Source organism: Gavia stellata, unplaced genomic scaffold, assembly GCF_030936135.1.
Source record: "Gavia stellata isolate bGavSte3 unplaced genomic scaffold, bGavSte3.hap2 HAP2_SCAFFOLD_95, whole genome shotgun sequence".
Taxonomy (NCBI): Eukaryota; Metazoa; Chordata; class Aves; order Gaviiformes; family Gaviidae; genus Gavia; species Gavia stellata.
Window position 1 is genome coordinate 195,504 of NW_026776961.1, and position 22,690 is coordinate 218,193.

The 22,690-nt window shown below is 51.3% G+C and overlaps 1 pseudogene; it reads left to right on the forward strand.

The window, feature by feature from the left end:
• The window catches only part of LOC132321537 (hydrocephalus-inducing protein homolog), a 74,508-nt pseudogene extending 64,485 nt beyond the window's left edge, over positions 1-10,023 (forward strand).
• The last annotated feature ends 12,667 nt before the right edge of the window (positions 10,024-22,690 follow it).

The following is a 22,690-nucleotide window of genomic DNA, read 5'->3' on the forward strand; positions in this document are numbered from 1 at the left end:
GGCTGTCAGACCAACACTCAACCGTCTGGTTGCTTCCTGAGTGTCTAGCAGATGAGCCCATGTGGGCTTTGCCCCGGGAACCATCCTGCAGAGCTTGCCAGTGTATCTGTTGGTGGCCTGCAAAGATGATGCCTAGACAGAAAAGCTTGGGAAAGCTGTAATGCAGGCTGGCAGGGATTTTGTCAGGGTTGGCTTTGCATCGCATTGCAGGGGATGAGATGCTCCTCTGTGGGGCGCAAGATGGGTGGGAGTGAACATCAGGATTCAGAGAGGAGTAGCAGCATCCATTTTGCATAGATTGCTCGAGGAGTTTGTTTCTGGGAGAGGCCAGCATCGGGGGAGTGGGACTTCCCAGCTTAAGTGGGCATGGTGCTGCACCCACACTTCTATTTGTGGATGTTTTCTTCCTTCAGGAAACAAAAAGTATGAGAAGATCCTCCGAGGTGACAGCAAAGGTGGAAGACGACAGCCAGAGGGTCGAAGCAGTGGTTCTGGGGGAGCCTGCAGCCGTGGAGCCACCCATGAACGACTCGGGCACCGTGGTGAGAATGGCTGCTGCCCCGTTTGTCACGTGCCACCCTCCCGCCGTGTCACTTGGGCCCCTTGCACCCTGCAGCAGGCTTCCTGGTACCCTGCTGGCACTTGGGACCTCCCTGCCCGCATCTGGCCATGATCACGCATCATCTCAGCGTTGCCCCGGGGGCTGCCCACCTCTGGTAGTTGTCCCTCCTGTAGATGCACCAGCTTCCGGACTACCCCAGGGAGAGATCCTGAAGACCATGCTCATGTGATTGAATTTATGGTACTCTGTGAATGGAGATGCAGGTCATTGCTGGGGTGTTTGTGACTCACACGCCAAGCCCTGCCAGGTTTACAGAGCTTCATAGCAGCAGCCTGACTGCGCCCTGGGACCGCGCTGTCAGTGTTCGTCTCCAAGAGGCACCAGCTTCGTTGTGGTTCCTTTTTGGAGAGAGCTTTTGTCCAAGCTGCTTTGGCAGTGGCTGGGGGCAGGCAAATACTTGGAGCGCTGAAAGGTTCCTGGCTTGTCTGTCTGTTTGTCTGGCCAGATCAGCTTTTATAACAGTGACCGGACAGGCAAAGATGCTGGAGTTCATTTCCCCCCAGTTCAGGTCCTGTCTAAGAGAGCAGGAGGTGTCACAGAGACTGAGCAGCGAGACAGGAGGACCCCATCGCCCCTCTCAACAAAGCAGGGTGGGATCCTCTTTCAGAGACAAGCCTCTCCCTTGGGAAGGGCCTTTGCTAACCAGCCACTGTCTTTGCTTTCCTCAGTTTGACACTCGGCTGCAGATGCAGATGGAGCAGGTGCTGATGGAGGAACACGCCCTGGAGCAGCAGAAAGCTCTCGCTTCCGGTCCCTCTGAGGAGACTGCCTTTGACCAGCGTGCTCGTCGGAGGCTTCTCAAGTTAGTGGGGACTCCCGTACCCTATCTCCAGGCACCCTGAGGGTAACACCCGGCGGCACACCCCTGCTCCTGAGAGCTCCTTGTGCCTGCAGAGCTGGGAATAGCTGGGCACTCAGCTCCCCACCGATGATGGGTTCTGTTCTTAGAGCTGAGGGGGTCCAGTGCCGACCGTCAAGCCCATCCAAACAGCACAGACAGCATCCCTGCTGACCACCTCTGAAAGAGGCAGCTCAAAGCTGGCGTCTTTGTTCCAACTAACAGATCCCACTAAGCAAAAAGAGCAGGCAATGGCACAGGTTGATAAAGCCTTGACAAGCCCTACATCAGGTGGCTTGGGTGCTGGTGGGACTGCAGGGCTTACCTAAGTAACTTGTCCTTCCTTTTGCTCCTTCATGAGGAGGGACGGGCACCGTAGGCTCCAGTTCAGGAGGAAGAGGCTCTGCAAAACAGATTGTTTAGGTGTTTTCCTGAGTGGGATTACTCTGGCAAAGGACCTTCCCATGAATCTTGTAGGTGTTGATTACTGCATTTACCAGTGCTCCTCTGGGGACAGATCTGGTTGCAGAGCAGTACAAACGAATTTTTTGTTAAGGTCCCACTGGTAGTGGAAAAAGCCTTGGACCTACACTCCCCATGACTTACCAAAGACTTATTACCAGGTGGTAAGGCTCGGGTTTCACTGGCTAGAGTTGAGTTTTTACAGCAGTAAATACAGAAATACCCACTTTATTTGCATCTTCCATCCACTTGGAAACATAGCCAGGCTGTGGTTTAAGGGTGCTCCTTACTCCTCCTTTCAGAGCTGAGCTGCCGGAGGAGTATGTCCTGGACTTTGGCTATGTCATTCTCAGGAACATCCACACACACGTCATGAAGATCACCAACACCAAGCAGTTCCCTGTGTCCTTTCACACCGACGGACGTGTCCTGTGTGACACAGGTAACCAGTGCTGGGGAGACTTCACGTGCGCTTGAAGGAGCTGCCTCTGACAGATTAGCTTAAGCCACTGGACATGGGGAGTTTTTCTGAGTGCTTATTTGTATAGCTTTGTCCTCCTTAGTACGCCCTGCTTGGTGCCTCGGAGCCTGAGTTGTCCTGGCCAGCAGTGCTCAGAGACCTGGCCTGCCTGTGGCTGCCCTAACATGTGATTGCAGGGGCTGGATGTGCTGATCACTGTGGTCACCTCTGAGCATCTTCTGCTCTTGGCTACCGTGAGCATCATCTGAGTTTTTGTGCATGCAGTGGGTTTGCATTGCAAACAGATGGCCCCTTGGTGGTTTGGAAGTGCTTTGGTTTAGAGTTCATAATGTCACAGCACTTCTGTTCAGCCTTTATTGAGCAAACAGCCTGTGAGGTCCTCTGGTGTATTAAAATAGGCTTGCGAAACAGGCCTTGAGGTAAGGCTGCAGTGCCATCAGACAGTGACTGGCTGTGTCTGAAGGATGGTCAGGTGTCTCCTCTAAGTTGTTTTCCAGGGAGCACCACAGCCTGTGGGAATCGTAGTTGGAAGTTCTCCTTTGGAGAGGCCTGCGCATCCTTCCCTGGGTTGCCTGATAAAGGAATTACCGGTGCTCGTCAGCTATTATGTTTCCTTTTGACCATGCGAACCTTGGATTCTGGCTGTGAAAAGCCTTTATCCTTGAGCAGTGGCAAGGGAGAAAGAGTGGCAGGCTTCTCCAGAGAGGCAAAGAGCTGCCCTCTTCTTCACAGAGCTACCAGCCAGGACACCCGTATGGCCTTAACGTGCTTGTGACACATTTCCTGTCGCTTGAGTGTCTCAGCTGCTTTATTTTCATCTGTTCAAGGTTTCAGCGTAGACCTGGACCCTGTGAAGCACCTGCCCTGCTGCAAGACCAAGACATTTGCAGTGCGCTTCGACCCACCAAGTGCCAATCTGCCACTGGGAGCCGTGGACGTGCTCCTGCCCATCAAGGTACCTCACGGTCCCTTGCCTCCCTGTGCCCACACCACCTTTTGGGGCAGGCAGCAGGTTGGGGACAGCAGTAGATGTCACTTGGGCTCTCAGCTGGATGCTCTGTCCTTCACTAGGCAGCAAGAGGCCCCACGTTTCACGTCCACCTCCGTGCCAACGTGACTGTGCCATCCCTCTGCCTCTCCAGGGACAGACTGGAGTTCTCCGCTGTCCAGTGTGGGCAGTGCCAGGAAGAAACCGCCCAGCTCCACAATCAGCTCCAGGTCCCCTGTAAATGGTTCATCACCATGAATGAGCCTGTTAAGAAGGTAAAGCACAGACAACGTGTAGCGCCTAACTTCTTGGTTGGGTTTTCTTTGCCTCTCTTGCCTTTTCTGCCCCTGTGGCTGCCTGAGCACTTGGGCTACAGCTCGTTGAGGAAGCTTTAGAGAGTACCGAGCAAATCGGGTTCGCCTGGACCTGTTCACTAGCTGGTGCTTCACTTGTCTGCCATCTTCCCCCATTCCTCCTCCAAGGACAGTGCCTCCCCATCTGCCTGCCCTGCCTATGTGTCTTCCCTCCAGTTCTAGACCAGTGGTGGCCGCGGCTGGTTTGAATGTGGATGCTCTCAGCACCGTGACAGTATCTCAGAGCACTGCAGGACCTGAGGGTCTGTTCTCGCAGACCAGGGAGACCTCCCACAATGTTTTTTGTGCTCAGGTGGACAAACGTTTGCCAGCGAGGGTGCATCAGAAGCTGCTGCAGGAGTCGAAGGCCAAGCCCTGTGTTTTCAAGGTGCTGCCCTCGGCTGGAGCCCTGGCCCCAGGACAGCACTGCAACGTGCAAGTCAGGCTTTCCCCCCCAGAAGAGGTGAGATTGGCAGGTGTCACCCCCAGGAGGTGTGGCAGGGCAGTGTGGTAACAAGAGCCCAGCACAGGGAGGAGGAGATGAGGTCTGCCTGCACATGGAGCTTTCTGCAAGCCCCGTACCCACGGTGCCTCAGTTTCCCCTGCAGCGCACTCTTCTGAGAGGGGCTTTGAAATGCCAATGGGGAGCTGGCACAGAGAGCATCAGGGCACTGCGGTGTGGCTCCCTCTCGGCGCATGGGGGGAAATCTGCCTGTTTCCCCTCATCTTCCTCCTTGCATGGGCGTGCTTGCAGGCTGTAACCATCTTGTCTCTGGCTTTAACCAGAGCCAAGCACTGAGCATAGAGGAAGACCCTTATTTCTAGCCCGTGAGAGCTCCTCTGCCTCCTTCACGTAGCTGACGTTTGCCTGATGCAGCATTGCCAGGACTGTGTCTGGGCAACATAACCCTGAAGAAGGAGGTGAAGCAGCCCCTGAGTCCTGTGGGAGCTGAGTCCACCCATGAGGACCTTTCTTATGAGCATTGCGTTCCCTCATGACTGACTAGGTGGAAACATGTGGTAGTCTGTTTTAGATCCATCTGATCCCCAAATATGCAGTTCCACTTCACAGCAGGATGCATCCCAATTACTCAGAGCCAGCATGCAGGTGCCGTAGCCCCTGCTGTAAGTTACTATCTGTTTTCCATTCACCTTAGAGGTACTGGTAACATCCCTGACCTTGGGGCAAGGGTTGAATTTGAGGACCTGTCACCTGGGACTTCATGGAGGAGCTCTCTGCACTTCTCTCTTTTCAGAATTCCTACAGAAGCGAGCTGAAGATTAACATTTGCTAGAGCAGCCAGCCCCTCTAGCTGCAGGTCTCGGGGCAGGGGCTGGAGCCACAGCTGGAGTTGAGCCCCGCAGTGCTCGAGCTGGGAGCGGTGCTGCTGTACAGCCGTGGGGCGGAGGGGGACGGTGGTGGTGAAGAACCCATGCGAGTTCCCCGTCGAGTTTTACTCGCTGGAGTTCAACCAGCAGTACTTGCTGAGGAGCAGGTGAGAGGGAAGGTCTGGTCTGCACGTGCATACTCCTGTAGCTCCACAGGGCTCCAGCGTTCCCAGGCTTGTGCCGGGGAGATGGAGGCAGTCCCCAGGGCAAAATCTGGTGGCATTTGAGGGTTAGCCAACTGGGCTGGCAGGCTGTGGCGGGGCTTGGATAGTCTGTGTTGTTGGGAGGAAGAAATGAGGGAGAAGATAGGTTGGCTGGGGAGTCTGTTCATGGGATGGAGGTGAAGAAACACATCCCGTCTATGGTTTCTCTTCCCTACGCACACAGATCCTGCGGATGCTCAAGGACTGCGTTTGCCACACCACCTTCTTGCTGCTTCCACACGCCCCGGGTGAGAAGCTGCCCCCAGAGGTGCTGGAGTACTATCAGGACCAGAAAAGACTGCAGGATGAGCAGGCAAAGCGCAAGACTGGGGAACCAGCAGGCCAGGACAACGGTGAGGGTTTGGCATTGGCTGTCCTGAGTGTGGACACAGCAGGGAGTCCAGCCCACCTCCCCTGAGCTCTCCGTGACCTCATTCTCCATGGAAAGCCCATGCTTTTAGCAGCCACCGGTTCCCCAGCTTGGTGGAGGAATTCCCAGGTGAAAGTCTGTGGCTTGGAATGCGCACCCTCTACCAGCCCTGCGTGCAGTCTAAGCAAGCTCATATCTGCCTACCATGGACTGGGGGAATAATCAGGATATCCCCTTGTGTCCCTCATCCACAAAGAGTAGGACTGGATGAGTTCTTCAGCCGGTAGAACCAGGTCTAATATCACAAGCTCTTTTGTATTCGCTCCTTCCCAGTAACAAAAGCACAAGCTCAAAATTCTGAGGGCAGAGACAGCCTGGGCAGGGAAACTCTGCCTTGGGAGTTTCTCTTCTTGGGAAGTTTTCCGTCTTTTGCACGTGGCCGTGCAAAGTGATGAATGGCAAGAGCAGATTGCCTGGCCACATTCACCCTCCTCTTCCCTCCCCATGTCCTTCCTCCTCAGCAAACTTTGAAGATGTCCAGTCTGTGTCAGACCAAGGAGGAAAGCACTCTGCTGGGATTGTTCACACCATCTCATCCCATAGCTCAGTCGTTCCCTCCTCCATTCTTGATGAAAGCCAGTCCAGCAAGGTGGACTCTAAAGTTGAATGTGGAGAGGAGGAGGAGGAGGAAGGCGCTGAGGAAAGACGTGGGACAGGTAATAACGCAAAGCCCTTCACCTATTTTATGTCTGTTGTGGCAACAGGGCCTCAGTGGAGGACTTCAGTGTCACCTCCATCACTTCACTGCAGCCTGGTGCCATCTTCGCTCCTGTGGGCCCTGAATGCACTCTTGCATATGAAGTCTGTAGGATCCTGAGAAGAGTCTGGGGCAGGGACAAGGGAGGGGCAGGGACAAGGGAGAGGCCAGGGAGGTTTTTCCCAGCTGGCTGGGCTAGCATCCCTTTTTCTCCCAGCAATTCCCAGTCTCTTGCTCACCATTCCTCGCTGGCTTCGATATCCTATAACAGCCGCGAGCTCCATAGCCCCCCAGCAATGCTGTGCCATGGGCATCTCGATGCATTTGTATCTTGTCTGTTGGTTGCAGAGCAGTCCAGTTGTTCCTCCTTATCTCCCTTCTGTTGGATACACTTGTAACACCAAGCTGCCCCCCAAGGACCTCACCTCTCAGACTTGTGACATAGAGAAACCATTAAAGTATGGTTTCATACACATGGCTAGGGCTACTCCAAGTTGCATTCAGTTGCAAGGCTAGCATGACCGTTGAGCAACCGGTACTGAGTGTCTTCTTGTCTCTACAGGAGGGACAGGGAGACCCTGGTGCTGCAAACCAGTACCCCACTGCCCGTGGCCTGGTGGGTCAGTGGGCTGGAAAACTTCGGCGAGGACTTCTCCACGTCACAAGATGAGGGCATCGTTGCTCCCCGCACAGAGTTTGGTGTGCATCTCTATTTCAAGGCCACAAAGGCTCTAAGCATTAAAAAGATCATCTGACTGGAGGTGAGGAGGACTGTGCCCTCCCTGGCAGAGCAGGGCAGAGTGATCGCTGTGCTTTTACGGATGGAGACTGTGCTTGAAGGGTACCCTGCCAAGAGGGCAAAAGGATGAGCCTTCCCGAGATTCCTTTCTACCTGCATTGCTGAGGGCCAGGCCCTTAGCAGCAAGGGACTCTCACTGAAGGATAACGTTTTGGAAACTAGGTGACTCCTAGGGTGCTCTTGTAGCTGAGCTTCATGGGGCAAGTATGCTGTGGAGTCTGCAAGAGATGTACTGCTGTACAGCACCTCAGGAAGAGGTGCTGCCTCTGCGTGGCTTACGTCTGGGTTACGGGGCTTCGTCCTGAGCCCGTACAACACCAACTTTGCTGCTGTGCATGGTTGAATGCTGTTGTTTGGTTGTCCAGACTTGGGTGTGCTCCCTGCAGCCATCCTGGAGTCCATCTGGGGCTCTTAACATAGAGCAACAAACTCTCAGCCTGGGATTTTGTTCCCCACGGTTTAGGGGCTGTGTTTCAGTGAGGGTGCTGGGTGGTTGAAGAGGAGAGGGTTGGTCGTCAATGCTCTGGGACACCTCACACTTCTTGTGGTTGCTCTAACATTGCCTTGCTTCCCAGGGTGCTTTAGCAGCAACACTGCTGCTAGAGGAGTGCCAAGGTGGGCTGACAGGGTTTCTTACTGTGTCAGAATCTCCCTGGGTCAGCCCATGAGATGAACAGGTTAGGAAAGCTTAGGAGTCGCACAAATGCTTGTCAAGCAGGGGAGGCCAGGGTGGAAGCAGCTGGCAGAGGCAAGGCCTCGTATGTTGTCTACAAAAGAATTGAGGAGAATGGTCCAAGCAGTGTTTGTTTGCTTCCACCTCAGGTTTCAGGTGCAGAAAACGTGCTGGGGATCGTTCAGATTGAAAATACCCAAATCCTTGCGGAGGTGTATGATGTTGCTCTGAGCATCAGCATGTCTAAAGGTGAGTGGATGCCCCCGAAGCCAAGTAGTCCGGGTGCATTGCATTGCCTTGGCAGGTGGGCAACCAAAGCACTTGGGACAGGATGAGGTACCACGCAGGCGTGGCACGGATACATAACGCACGTATCCTCCAAGCTGCGTGGAGTGAAGCACTGTCAGGGCACAGAGAGAGCCTTGAGTCTCCCAACTCTAAACTTTGAAGTGTGCAGCTTCATGTGCAGATTGATTTGGGGCCTTTGAAATGACAGTGATGTGAACAAGCAGTTGGCAACTCCTGAAGGCTCGGCATGGCACAGAGAGTGGTTGGATCTGTGCTTGGAAGCAAGGAGATGGAAAGCGAGCTCCTTAGCTGCTAAACCCTGCGGATATTCTCCGAGTAAGGGAGAGGGCAGCAAAGTAGCTAGAGAAAACTTCCCAGAAAGGAAACTTGCTGAGAAGGGTTTTGTGCCACCTGAGAACTCCAAATCTGTAACTTGTCACTTGGTGTAGTCTGCAGCAGCTCTCAAATATTCACCATTTCTTACCTCTCTCTGTGGGTTTTCTGCAGGTACAGGCAGCAGCGTGGATTTTGGGATGCTTAAGGTCCTGGATGATGCAAAGCAAGTGCTGACTCTGAAGAACCAAGGGAAGTACGAGATTGCGTACAGGTGGGTCCAGCTGCGGGGTCCATGAATGCATGGTGCCACCACCTGCCCAGGCCTGCATTCTCCTTCTGTCCATGGTTAGAACCTGTTCCCATGCTGGCTACCTCACGGTTCAAGTAAATACAAAACCGGGGCTCTCTAATCTCAAATATTTTAATAGAGAATCCAGCCACACACCAGCAGTTGTTCACAGCTCAGCAGGAACCAGAAGGAGAGACCCTGAAATGTAAGCCCCTCACTGCGGAGGTTCATTGCCTGTTTTGAGGGTCAGCTCATTTCTCTTTATGAGACTCTTTAAAGGAGGGAAGGAAAAACTTTGGTGTCAGTTAGCTTACAGCACTGCTGACTGTCTGCACTCTGTGTCAAGATCTGGGATTCCCCGAGCAGAGCTGTACCCTTTCCCTTGTATTATTTTTTATGGTCCTATGCAAAGTCCCGGCTGTGCTGGTGGCACTGGTATTTTTAACTGCAGAGGTCTGTTCCTTCCCTTTCACCTCAGTTTCGAGCTGGAAACCGCAGATACCAACGTACGCGACTTGGCATCCCGCTTCACTCTCCAGCCGCAGAAGGGCGTGCTGACTGCCTCGTGCAGGTCCGGCTGCTCTTCCACCCCAAGATGGAAATGAGCATTGAGGACAAACCCATCCTGCAGTGCCAGGTGAGCTGCCTGGGCCAGGCGGTGTTAGCACACCGTGTCTTGGGAGTGTAAGCAGGACCTGTGTCTTCGGGAAGGAAGGCTTTATTTGGGGAACCCTCTCTCATCCATATGAAATCAATCAAGTCTTTCAGAAACCATTTGTGATGCTTCCTAAGCAGAGCTGAAGCTCTGGCTCTGGAGGAGGCGTTTAAGCAGGGAGGGTGAGCTGATGGGGACTTGGGGTGGCATCAGGGGACAGAGATAGAGGCTGTCCTCTGCTGTATTTACCAACCCCTCCTCCGTTTGCAGGTGATTGAGCCCAGCATCTGTGAAGGAGGCGAGACCATTGCCATCATCCCCGTAAGGGTGTCAGTGAAAGCCCTGTTCAGCAAGTCCAGCACTTACCCTGCCTCGCTCATCAACTTCAGTGCCAGGATGAACGGCAAGAAGAAAACCTGCACCTTCTATTGCAAGCTGAGTCCTAAAGCCCTGGGTTAAAGGACAAGTTCTGTTTTGGTTTTGTGATCCCCTGCGGAGAAATAAAGGCGAGCTTAACACCAAGCGACCAGGCGATTCCATAGAAATCCTTTATTGATTGCAGACAAAAGTGATAAAATACCCCTTACTACCTTTATAGTTATAAAATTCCCAAACGAGGGGTAAAAGGAAAAAGAAGGAAGAGTAAGAACAGACAAGAAAAAGCGAGAAATAAAAAAGAAAGAGATATCACCACCCTTGGTTCCAGCGATGTCTTCTCCTGCGTAGTGTCTGGTTCGTGGTTCCTGGATGGTGGAGTGCCATTACCCAGTCTGTCCTGGTGTCTTTTGTAGTCTCTTTCTTCCTGGGATCCTCCCTTCAGGTGGAGTCTTGACACACAGGTGCACTATGTACTTGGAGTACTTGGAACGTTCTCGAAATGAGTCTGGGGGTGTGTGGGGTCTTGGTGGTCAATACAGCCCTCCTCCGGTTCTGACCACGATGTGACCTTTTCCTTGTGTATGCGTCTCATCAAAATGGGGGAGTTAAGGCAGGAGACGACACCGCCCTGCCTCCGCGAAGCTCGCCACTTCCCTTTTTCCCACTGACTTGCAAAACCGGTTTGTTTAAGGCATATCTAATAGGCCACACATCCTGTTTGTTACACCACCCCATGACTTTAACAGACGTTTTGTCAAATTTCGAGCCTCAATTTCTTCCTCTAGGGTGGTGATCCTCAGTATTGGACAGATGGAGAAAAGAGAGATGAGATAGAAGACATCGTACAAGTACGCGAGACATCGCACTATAGCTATCCCTATCAGTAAAAATATAAATCTGATTACCAATGTTAGCCCAATTTGTACTAGCCATCTTCCCCACCCTGTGAGTCCCAGAGGTTTTAGCACAGATATAACCCATGACCCAGGGGTGAGTCCATTAAACCAATCTTTAGGTGGTTGTGATTGGAATAGGTCAGCAGTCTGCTTGGCGATTTCCTTCATTTTGGCACGGGCTTCTTCAGTAGAGGTAGTAGCGCTGTGAATGGTGATACAACATTTGCCGTCGGTCAGGTTTAACATTCCACAAGCACCCTGTTCTTTAACATAGCCAATGCTAATCTATTTTGTAACGTCATTTTAGACATTTGTTGGACTTCTTGTAAATTCAGTTCTCCAAAAGCACACCCGGTCCAATGACTCAACACATGCAACTGCCAAGCCACATTTTCCAAAACAAATCGATGTCTCTGTGTTGCGTTAAAGGACTGAGCAATTTGGCAGAAAATAAACCCCCTTGCATTCCAGCTTGTCCTCAGATATCAGAGGGGCTGGGGGCGGCTGGGCTTAGATTCTGAGTGATGCCCAATTTCCTGTATTACAAGTCCGATCATGTTCAATACATACAGTGGCACGTTAAAAGGAATGCAGTTTCGAAATTTGTCTGTCAGAGCCCCAGGTCTTTCACTGATTCGTTTAGCAGAGCCCCAGCAAAAGGACTTGCACTGAGCAGAGGCACAGAAATCGCAATCAGTTATTTTATTGAAAGCGACAGAACCAGAATCGAGATGGCCATTGATAGATCCACTGACTACAGTAGTGCTACTAATTAAGGTTAATATTGCTAGCAAACTTGATAGTAATACAAGAACCCGGGGATAACTTTCACCCAGAGGATTATCCAAATTCCACATTATCCACCCCGTGACTATAGTCACTCGGATCGAAATCCAAATCACACTTGCATAAAATCGCTTTTGGGGATATCCCTCACATTAGACGACTTTTCCTCACTCCAGGGCTCACCTTCAATTCTGTACAGCCAGAGATCATACGCACCTGATGAGTTAACACCTGGGTGAACAGAGATTTGACACAAGCCAATATCGTACAGAAAACAGTGACTACAGTAACTACAATAATCACAGATTGCAATAAAGAAGCAAGCCATCCTGATAGGGAAAATCCCAATCCATGTAACAGCTTGCTCAACCAGGTTGTTTCCGTCTCTTCTCTCACTTCACGGCTGGCCTTTGCCACACATTCTATGTGATCTAGTTGTTCGTCAAGGTCTTTAGTTACATTTGGTATATGAACACAACAAGTATCATTTACTAAACCCAAATATCCACACACTCCATTTTCATACAGCAATAGCAGACCTAAGGCTGCTCTGTTTTGCAATGCTGTTCTCGATGTTGCCTGCAGTTGTTCATTTAATTTCTCCAGTCCAACCCGAGTCGCATTAGCCAATGCTTCAATTTGTCCCGTAAGGTTATACAGCATCATGCGATTCTGGAAAGCCATTATCTGGGGTGTAAAGATAGATTCCAAAGTCCATCCAACTACCGTTCCTGTGGTCGGATGCTGCCAAGGGTCTTCTGGTTCCCATCTGATCTACCCCCGTAGGGGTGGCACAAGAGGTTGTTTTCACCAGAGAGGACAATGTGTCAACAATGCCAATGCACGCCGACGTCGCCGACCTTCCACTGGCAAATCGGTAGTCCATCACTAGTAACCCAAACAGTGCGTCCCCTAGAAGGCAATGTTAGCTTCTTACAATTTATATGGGTATCATTAACTGTCAAACGTGACCAGGTGTCATTGATAGAGGTGGCATAGTTACACCAAATACAACCCAGCCGAAGGGCTCGAATTATCAGGCCCAATTTCTGAGTTCCGCTCTTTTTGCTATTGCAATTGTGAACTTTAGTACAGTTCCAATTATAGTGTTTTGGTTTAACCGAACAGGAAATCTTAAAATTGGTATATACATCAAAGAGGGTATTTGATGGTCCAATAGTCCCATCCCAATCAGTGGTCTGCATGTAATGCCAGTCACCCGTTTGGGGTGCGTCCCATATTTTGGGTAAGTGCATTCCCCAGGGAAATTTGTCACATGTGGCTTTGATTGTTGCAGGAGAATATTTACCCTCCCAGCAGGTCTCTTTTTGGCCAATGTACGACCAGCCAAGAGAATATGTTGTAATGTTTCCAAACTTCATCTTGCCCACACTAGTTTTTGTCATGGCTGTAAAGGTTCGATTTAGATCAAGGGTTAAAATTCCCCAGTCCAAACCTGAAGCAGCAGGTAGAGGCAAACATGCAGTTATTTGTCTGACATTATGCATGTGCCTAAAAGCACAGGTCAATCGCAATATAAGGTTTGAGGAAAAAAAACATCCACAGGTAGTCAACAATAGAATACTCAAACTATATTCTACCAGCATCATGGTTAAAACTTGCAGTTGCCAAACTATCATCAATACTACGAAAGCAAGTCAGATTGTTAGAGCTATTTGCTAGCCTTGAGGACACTCCAGCTCCACGTAGGATAGGCCGTGGTTCCAGGTGTAATTTGTTGTCGTCAATGTTTCTGCAAGGGAAAACAAAAGAATGCTCGGTCGTCTTCTGACTGGCAGAGTTATGTTAAAAAGTAGGTACCACCCATCTGGTACTAATTCGGTGTATTTTCCCAGAACCGTCCTTTGCTTCCCAAGCATAGAGGTTCTTTGGGGTTGTTAATACCATTGCCACTGTTGAAAACATATCCTTTATATCTAGGGTTGCCATCCATGTGTGAGATGCTCCCTGGATTTGGGTCACTAACTTTGCAATATTTGGTACAGCGTCAGTTAAAGGTGCTGCATTGGCATTCAGTCACCTATGATCAATTGTAAGCCGCCACTGTCCGTTTGGCTTTTTTACCGACCAGACAGGAGAATTATATGGGGAGTGAGTGCGAGTGATAATACTTCTTTTTTCCAAGTCTGTTACCACCCCGTCAATGCCCAACTGCACGGTCGCTGGCAGTGGGTATTGTCTCACATTAGTAATTTTTGATGGGGGTGAGGGTATGGACATCTCCAATAAATTTATGCTTTTTGCCTCATCCCCTTTTCTGTTAACTTGCCCAGCGAAGCTCCAACCTGAGCCATCAGGGAGTTTCCATGTTCTACCAAATACTAAAATAAATCCCAATACGTTAGTATTGGCTGCACCTACGAATACCTCAGTTTGAGTCAATTTATCTTCTCCCGGGAGCCATAAAGTGATCTTCGCCGTGGGGCATTCCTTTATGATCCCATCAATCCCAGTGAAGTTTAGTTTGCAGTGGCCAGGTTTGACATTTAGGCGTTCTGCCATCTCCTTAGTAATCACTGATATTTGGGTGCCAGTATCAATAAGAAAATCTACAAAAACTCTCCGGGGTCCCACTGGTATAGCAATAATTGGTTCCTGATGTTTCCTGGAAGAGCTGCTGCGTAGCTAACACCCTCCGGGCAGGATGGCTCACTGTCCTCCCGAGGGACATGCGTTTTTTGGCAGGTTATCTGTCACGCCAATCAAATCCCTCTGTGGTGCTGAGGGTGGGGTTTGTCAGGGGCCAAAGGTCTCCTTTGGGACCAACCTCCCTGGAGCGAGTCCCTTCTCCTGCTCAGCACTTTTACCAGAGCTCGGACATCAGCATTGCGTGAGCCGTGTAACAACCGTCGAGGCACTCCTATCACCACAGCCTGTTGCCAGAGGACATCGCGCTCCTTACCAAATTTAGTTTTGACCTCAGGTTTTGGCTTAGGAGTATGGACTTGACGGACTCAGTGAGGGGGGTGGTTGTGGGGCCTCTCGACAGTCAAATAGACCCAGTCCATCCTGCGTCCATAATCTACCAATTCCTGAACAAACTCCCCCCAAGTAGTTACACGAACCTGTTCTGCCTGTCTTCGTCGTGCACCACCCTGTTGCCCAGCATTGTGGGTGGCCCGTTTGTGATCTTGCACATTTGCCACATACGTCTTTAGACTATCTGGGAGTGCACGGATAAGGGGGGGTCAATCTAGCTGGATCAATAGGGGCTGACATTGGGGAGCTCCTTAACAAGGAACTGTCCATGGGACAGTTCGCATAGTGGTACGAACATCGTCCCTCCCCTCATTTGTGACTTCATTTTTAATAAGCGGCCATCTGGATACCGGCTCTGGGGTATAATCCGAATTGGAACCCTCCCCTGGTTCATCAGAATCATCATCATCATACCAGGTATCTCCATCCCATGTTTCAGGGTCAGCGTGCCGAACAATTTTGCGGATCTGCGCTGTGGGATCGCTAGCTGTCTGCATTGATTCCAGCACAGAGCGCAACTTTTCCCAAAATGGACTTTCTATAGGTTTTTTCACCAACAGCCAACAATAGTGTCTTAAGCAGCTCATTTTACTTCTTTAAATTTGCATTTCTATTAGGAGGGTATCTACTTGCCTTCCTAACAGTTCACGTTCAAAATGTAGTGATTTCTGTAACACATCATTGCATGACTTTAAGGTAACATTCCACATCTGCAGTTCGTTCAGGAGGCAGGAACTCCTTAGCCTCCTTCTGCGCACACAATAAACAAGCTCCTAAAATAGCGCAAACAATTCCTTTACCCTCACCATCTTTAACCTTCTGCTCACTCCTGCACTGTTTGATTCGCTCTATTAGTTTATTTTCATCTTTCCAGAATTTCTGGGCTGACTCTAGTCCCGTGTAGGACGGTGCACATTTATATTTTTGTAGCAGTTTATCCATAGCAATGCTGTCCATGACGCCAATTTTTACTGTCGCGTTAAAAGGAATGTAGTTTCGAAATTTGTCTGTCAGAGCCCCAGGACTTTCACCGATTCGTTTATCAGAGCCCAGCAAAAGGACTTGCAGTGAGCAGGTGCACAAAGAGCGCAGTTATTTTATTGAGAGCGACACAACAGATTCAAGATTGCCATTCATAAATTCACTAACAACAATAGTGCTACTAATTAAGGTTAATATTGCTAACAAACTTGACAGTAATACACGAACCCGGGGATAACTTTCACCCAGAGGGTGAGAGGTTCAGCGCGTACCCAGTGAGGCGTCCCTGCCTGGGGTGGAGGAAGAGAACGCAGCCCATCGACTGCTCCGTCAGGTATCGACGTTCTTCTCTCCCACTTCAACAATCATTTTCTCCCTCTTTTATCCCCAGAACTACGAGGTTCCCCACCCACCCCCACCCACCCCCACTATGTGACATGTAGCATGATTTGGGTGGAGAAACGAGTGCTATAGTCGTACATGTTTAGCATGATCTCTTCAATCTTCATTAGCATATGCAGGGGTGTGAGTTGTAATATGCATTTCACCGGTAATGAGGCAAAGGTCAGTGATCGGACACGAAGCCTTTGGAAGAAACAAAGAACCATTCAGGTTTCTGTTATCTTGCTCTCTTTGCTGACCACAAGCAGGGCTGTCCTGCCTCCACAGGGCCCCCTCCTTATCTGCACCCTGTGTTAGCCAGGCGGGTCTCCACTCCCCGCCTGGAGATAGCAAGGTCAGTCTTAACGGCTCTTTGTGCACAGGAATCCCACCTCATTATCCAAATTCCACACCTTCTCCTCCTCCTTAGGAGTCCTCCTCTTGACTTCTCCTCCTCCTCAGCAGACCTTGCCCTACTCCTCTTCCTCTGCCTCACCCTCAGAAGCCGTTGTTCTCAGCAGGCCTCCTCTTCCTCCTCCTCCTCTTCAGGAGTCCTCATCTTCCTCAGGAGTCCTCCTCCTCCTCCTCCTCTATAGCAGTCCTCCTCCTCAGGAGTCCTCCTATGTCCTCCTCAGAAGTTCTCTTCCCATTCAGGAGTTCTCCACCTCTTCTTCAGGAGTTCCCCTCCTTCTATTCCTCAGGAGTCCACCTCCCCCTCCGGACTCCTCCTTCAACAGAGTTCTCCTCCTCAGGAGTCCTCCTCTTCCTCCTAGAGGAGTCCTCCTGCTCAGGAGTCTTCCTCCTCCTCCTCAGGAGTCCATCGCTTCCTCCTCCTCAAGATTCTTCCTTCACCTCCTCAGGAGTCCTCCTCTTCAGGAGTCCTCCTCTTTCTTCTCCTCCTCCTCCTTCTCAGACCTCCTGCTACATAGGATGCCTCCTTCAACAGAGTTCTCCTCCTCAGGAGTCCTGCTCTTCCTCAGCAGTACTCCTCCTCAGAACTCCTCCTTATCTTCTTCAGGAGTCCTTTTCCTCCTCCACCTCCTCCTCCTCTGAAGTCCTCCTTCACCTCCTCCTCAGGAGTTTACCTCTTCCTGCTAAGGAATTTTCCTCCTCCTCCTCCTCTGGAGTCCACTCCTTCTTTCTCCTCAAGACCTCTCTTCCTCCTCCTGAGGGAGGCCTTCTTCTCCTCTGGAGTCCTCCCCCTTGTCCTCATGACTGCTCCTTCTACTCAATAGGAGTCATCTTCCTCAGGAGCCTTCCTCCTCCTCAGGACTCCTCCTTGTCTAGATTCTGCTCCTCAGAAGTCCTCCTCCTCTTCCTTCTTCTCCTAAGGAGTCATCTTCCTCCTCCTCCTCCTCCTCAGGAATCATCCTCCTTCTCCTACACAGGATTCCTTCTGGTACAGAATTCTCCTCCTCATGAGTCCTTGTCCTCCTCGGGAGGACTTCTCTTCAGGAGTCCTCCTTCCCTTCCTCCTCATCAGGAGTCCTCCTGATTCACCTCCTAAGAAGTCCTCCTCTTCAGGAGTCCTCTTCCTTCTCTTCCTCCTCCTCAGGAGTCCTCCTATGTCCTCCTCATATGTTCTCTTCCTCTTCAGGAGTTTTCCACATCTTCATCAGGAGCTCATCTCCTTGTCCTCAGGAATCCTCCTCCACCTCAGGACTCCTCCTCCTACACAGGATGCCTCCTTCAACAGAGTTCCCCTCCTCAGGAGTCCTGCTCTTCCTCAGGAGTACTCCTCCTCAGAACTCCTCCTTCTCTTCCTCCTCCTCAGGAGTCCTCTTCCTCCTCCACTTCCTCCTCTTCAGAAGTCCTCCTTGACCTCGTCCTCACGAGTTTACCTCTTCCTGCAAAGGAAGTCTCCTCCTCATGAGTCCGCTCCCTCTTTCTCCTCAAGAATTCTCCTCAGAAGAAGAAGACCTTATCCTCCTCAGGAGTCCTGCCCCTCGTCCTCATGAGTGCTCCTTCTACTCAATAGGAGTCGTCCTCCTCAGGAGCCTTCCTCCTCCTCAGGTCTCCTCCTTGTCTAGATTCTCCTCCTCAGGTGTCCTCCTCTTCCTCCTCCTCCTTCTCAGGAGTCATCCCCTTCTTCCTCCTTCTTCTCCTAAGGAGTCGTCTTCCTCCTCCTCCTCAGGAATCCTCCTCCTTCTCCTACCCAGCACTCCTTCTTGTACAGAATTCTCCTCTTTGGGAGTCCTGTCCTTCTCAGGACTACTCCTCTTCAGGAGTCCTCCTTCTTTTTCTCTTCCTCAGGAGTCCTCCTCTTTCTTCTCCTCCTCCTCCTTCGCAGGACTCCTCCTCCTACACAGGATGCCTACTTCTACAGAGGTCTCCTCCTCAGGAGTCCTGCTCTTCCTCAGCAGTACTCCTCCTCAGAACTCCTCCTTATCTTCCTCCTCCTTACGAGTCCTCTTCCTCCTCCACCTCCTCCTCCTCCTCTGAAGTCCTCCTTCACCTCCTCCTCAGGACTTTACCTCTTCCCACTTAGGAATTATTCTCCTCATCCTCCTCAGGAGTCCACTCCCTCCTTCTCCTCAAGAGTTCTCCTCCTCCTCCTCAGGAGGCCTTCTCCTCCTCCGGAGTCCTCCCCCTTGTCCTCATGAGTGCTTTTTCTACTCAATAGGAGTTGTCCTCCTCAGGAGCCTTCCTCCTACTCAGGTCTCCTCCTTATCTAGACTCTCCTCCTCAGGAGTCCTCCTCATCTTCCTCCTTCTTCTCCTAAAGAGTTGTCATCTTTCTCCTCCTCCTCCTCAGGATTCCTCCTTCACTTCCTCAAGAGTCCTCCTCCTTCTCTTCATCCTCCTCAGGAGTCCTCCTTCACCTCCGCAGAAGTCCTCTTCTTCAGGAGTCCTCCTCCTCTTCTTCCTCCTCCTCAGGAGTCCTCCTATGTCCTCCTCAGATGTTCTCTTCCTATTCAGGAGTTTTACACTACTTCATCAGGACTTCTCCTCCTTCTCCCCCTCAGGACTCCTCCGCCTCCTCAGGAGTCCTCCTCTTCAGGAATCCTCCTCCTTCTCCTACCCAGCACTCATTCTTGTACATAATTATCCTCAGAAGTCCTCATCCTGCTCAGGACTGCTCCTCTTCAGGAGTCCTCCTCCTTCTCTTCCTCCTCCTATGTCCTCCTCAGAAGTTCTCTTCCTGTCCAGGAGTTCTCCACCTCTTCATTGGCAGTTCCCCTCCTCCTCCTCCTCAGGACTCCCCCTTCAACAGAATTCTCCTCTTCAGGAGTCTTCCTCCTAGAGGAGTTCTCCTGTTCAGGAGTCCTCCTGTTCAGGAGTCCATCTCTTCCTCCTCCTTAAGATTCCTCCTTCGCCTTCTTAAGGGTCCTCCTCTTTCTCCTCCTCCTTCTCAGGCCTCCTCCTCCTCAGGACTTCTCCTCCTACACAGTTCTCCTCCTCAGGAGTCCTGCTCTTCCTCAGGAGTACTCCTCCTCAGAACTCCTTCTAATCTTCCTCCTCCTCAGGCACCTTCTTCCTCTTCCACCTCCTCGTACTCAGAAGTCCTCCTTCACCTCCTCCTCAAGTGTTTACCTCTACTAGCTAAGGAATCCTCCTCCTCATCTTCCTCAGGAGTCCACTCCCTCTTTCTCCTCAAGAGTTCTCCTCCTCCTCAGGATTCCTCCTTCATGTCCTCAGGAGTCCTCCTCCTTCTCTTCCTCCTCAGCAGTCCTCCTCTTTCTTCTCCTCCTCCTCCGTCTCATGTATCCTCCTTCTCAGGAGTCCTCCTCCTTCTATTTCTCCTCAGGAGTCCTCCTCTTTCTTCTCCTCCTCTTCCTTCTCAGGTGTCCTCCTCCTCAGGAGTCCTCCTCCTTCTCTTCCTCCTCCTCAGGAGTCCTCTTTCTTCTCCTCCTCCTCCTTCTCAGGCCTCCTCCTCCTTAGGACTCCTCCTCCTACACAGGATGCCTCCTTCTACAGAGTTCTCCTGCTCAAGAGCCCTGCTCTTCCTCAGGAGTACTCCTCCTCAGAACTCCTCCTTATCTTCCTCTTCCTCAGGAGTCATCTTCCTAATCCACCTCCTCCTCCTCTGAAGTCCTCCTTCACCTCCTCCTCAGGAGTTTACCTCTTCCCACTAAGGAATTCTCCTCCTCGTCCTCCTCAGCAGTCCCCTCCCTCTTTCTCCTCAAGAGTTCTGCTCCTCCTCCTCCTCAGGAGGCCTTCTCCTCCTCAAGAGTCCTCCCCCTTGTCCTCATGAGTGCTTCTTCTACTCAATAGAAGTTGTCCTCCTCAGGAGCCTTCCTGCTCCTCCTACTCAGGACTCCTCCTCCTTCTCCTACTCAGGACTCCTTGTACAGAATTCTCCTCTTCAGGAGTTTTCATCATTCTCAGGAGTCCTCCTCTTCAGGAGTCCTCCTTCTCTTTCTCTTCCTCAGGAGTCCTCCTCTTTCTTTTCCTACTCAGCCTCCTCCTTTTCCTGCTAAGGAAACCTCCTCCTCAAGAGGAGGACTCCTTCTCCTCTTCAGGAGTCTTCCTACTCTTCCTCTTAAGCAGTCCTCCTCTTCAGGAATCCTACTACTACTACTACTCACGACGCCTCCTTCTACAGTGTTCTACTCTTCAGGAGTCCTGTTCCTCCCGAGGAGCACTCCTCAGGAGTCCTCCTTCTCTTCTTCCTCCTCAGGAGTCCTTTTCTTCCACCATCTCCTCCTCCTCCTCAGGAGTCCTCCTTCACCTCCTCCTTAGGAGTCCACCTCCTCTTCCTCCTCAGCAGGCCTTATGCTCCTCAGGAGTCCTCCTCCTCATCCTCATGAGTGCTCCTTCTACTCTAGAGGTGTCCTCCTCCTCAGGAGTCCTACTACTACTACTCCTCAGGACTCTTCTTTGTCTAGATTCTCCTCCTCAGGAGTCCTCCTCCTCTTCCTCATCCATCTCCTCAGGAGTTTTCCTCCTCCTCTAGACTCCTTTTCCCCTTCCTCATGAATCCTCCTCCTCTATCTCATCTATAGGAGTCCTTCTCCTCCTCCTCCTCCTCCTCCAGAGTCCTCTTCTTCTTGAGTCCTCCTCCTTCTTCTATGGAGTCCTCCTCTTCCTCTTAAGGAGTGTTCCTCATCCTCCTCCTCCTCTGTAGGAATCCTTCTCCTCAGGTTTCCTTTTCTTCCTCCTCAGAAATCCTTCTCCTCGTCGTCAGGAGTTATCCTCTTCCTCATCATTCTCTTCCTCCTCCTCCACTTCCGCCTCAGGGGTCCTCCTCCTCCTTTGTTCTGGAGCCCTCCATGTCCTCAGGTGTCCTCGGCCTCCTCCTCCTCTTCTTCCTCCTCAGGAATTCTCTTACTCCTCCTCCTCAGGAGTTCTTCTCCTCTTCCTCCGCCTCATCCTTCTCCTCAGAACTCATCGTAATCTTCCTCCTTCACCTCCTCCTCAGGAGTTCTCCAGGCATCTCCCAGAGTCTTTTAACCTCTTCTTTAGGGACGTGAGATCCCAGGTAGCAGCCCCGGACTCCTCCAAGGAAGCTTCCTGAGACATTTTTTCTTCTTTAGAGGAAGTTCTCTCCTCCGGGTCCGCCCCAGACTCCTCCGAAGCAATTTCTGGAGTCTTCTGACCACTGCTTCAAGAACCTGAGATCCCGGGTAGCAGCTCCAGACTCCTCGAAGGAAGCACCCAGAGTATATTTTTGTCCTTTGAGTGAAACTCTCTCCTCCAGGAACTGCCCAAGACTCCTCCCAGGCATCTCCAGGAGTTTTTTCACGTGTGCTTTAGGGACCTGAGACCCAGGGTAGCAGCCCCATACTCCTCCAAGGAATCTACCCAAGATGGTTTTTCCTCTTTTGGAGAGCAGAGTGGATGGGCAGAATCACCTCCCTTGACCTGCTGGCCATGCTGCTTTTGATCTAGCCCAGGATACAGCTGGCTTTTGGGCTGTGAGCGCACATTGCCAGCTCATGTCCAGCTTTCCGTCCACCGGTACCCCCAAGTCCTCCCCTGCAGGGCTGCTCTCAATCCATTCATCCCCCAGCCTGTATTGATACCGGGCATTGCCCCGACACAGGTGCAGGACCTTGCACTTGGCCTTGTTGAACCTCATGAAATTCGCATGGGCCCACTTCTCAAGCTTCTCCAGGTCCCTCTGTATGGCATCCTATCCCTCAGGCATGTCAACTGCACCACTCAGCTTGGTGTCATCTGTAAACTTGCTGAGGGTGCACTTGATCCCACTGTCTATGTCATTGATGAAGATATTAAACTGTACTGGTCCCAATATTGCCGCCTGAGGGACACCGCTTGTCACTGATCTCCATCTGGACATTGAGCTGTTGACCACTGCCCTCTGGATGCGACCATCCAACCAATTCCTCATCCACCGGACAGTCCATCCATCAAATCCATCTCCAATTCAGAGAGAAGGATGTTGTGGGGGACCGTGTCAAAGGCCTTACAGAAGTCCAGGTAGATGACATCCGGAGCTCTTCCCTTGTCTGCTGCTGTAGTCACTCCGTCATAGAAGGCCACTAAGTTGGTCAGGTAAGACTCACCCTTGGTGAAGCCATGCTGGCTGTCTCGAATCACCTCCCTGTCCCCAATGTGCCTTAGCATAGCTTCTAGGAGGATCTGTTCCATGATCTCCCCAGGCACACAGGTGAGGCGGACAGGTCAGTCGTTCCCAGCATCCTCCTTCCTGTCCATTTTAAAAATGGGTGCAATGTTTCCCTTTTTCCAGTCACCAGGGACTTCACCTGGCTGCCATGACTTTTCAAACAGCATGGAGAGTGGCTTGGCAACTACATCAGCCCATTCCCTCAGGACTCCGGGATGCATCTTGCCAGGTCCC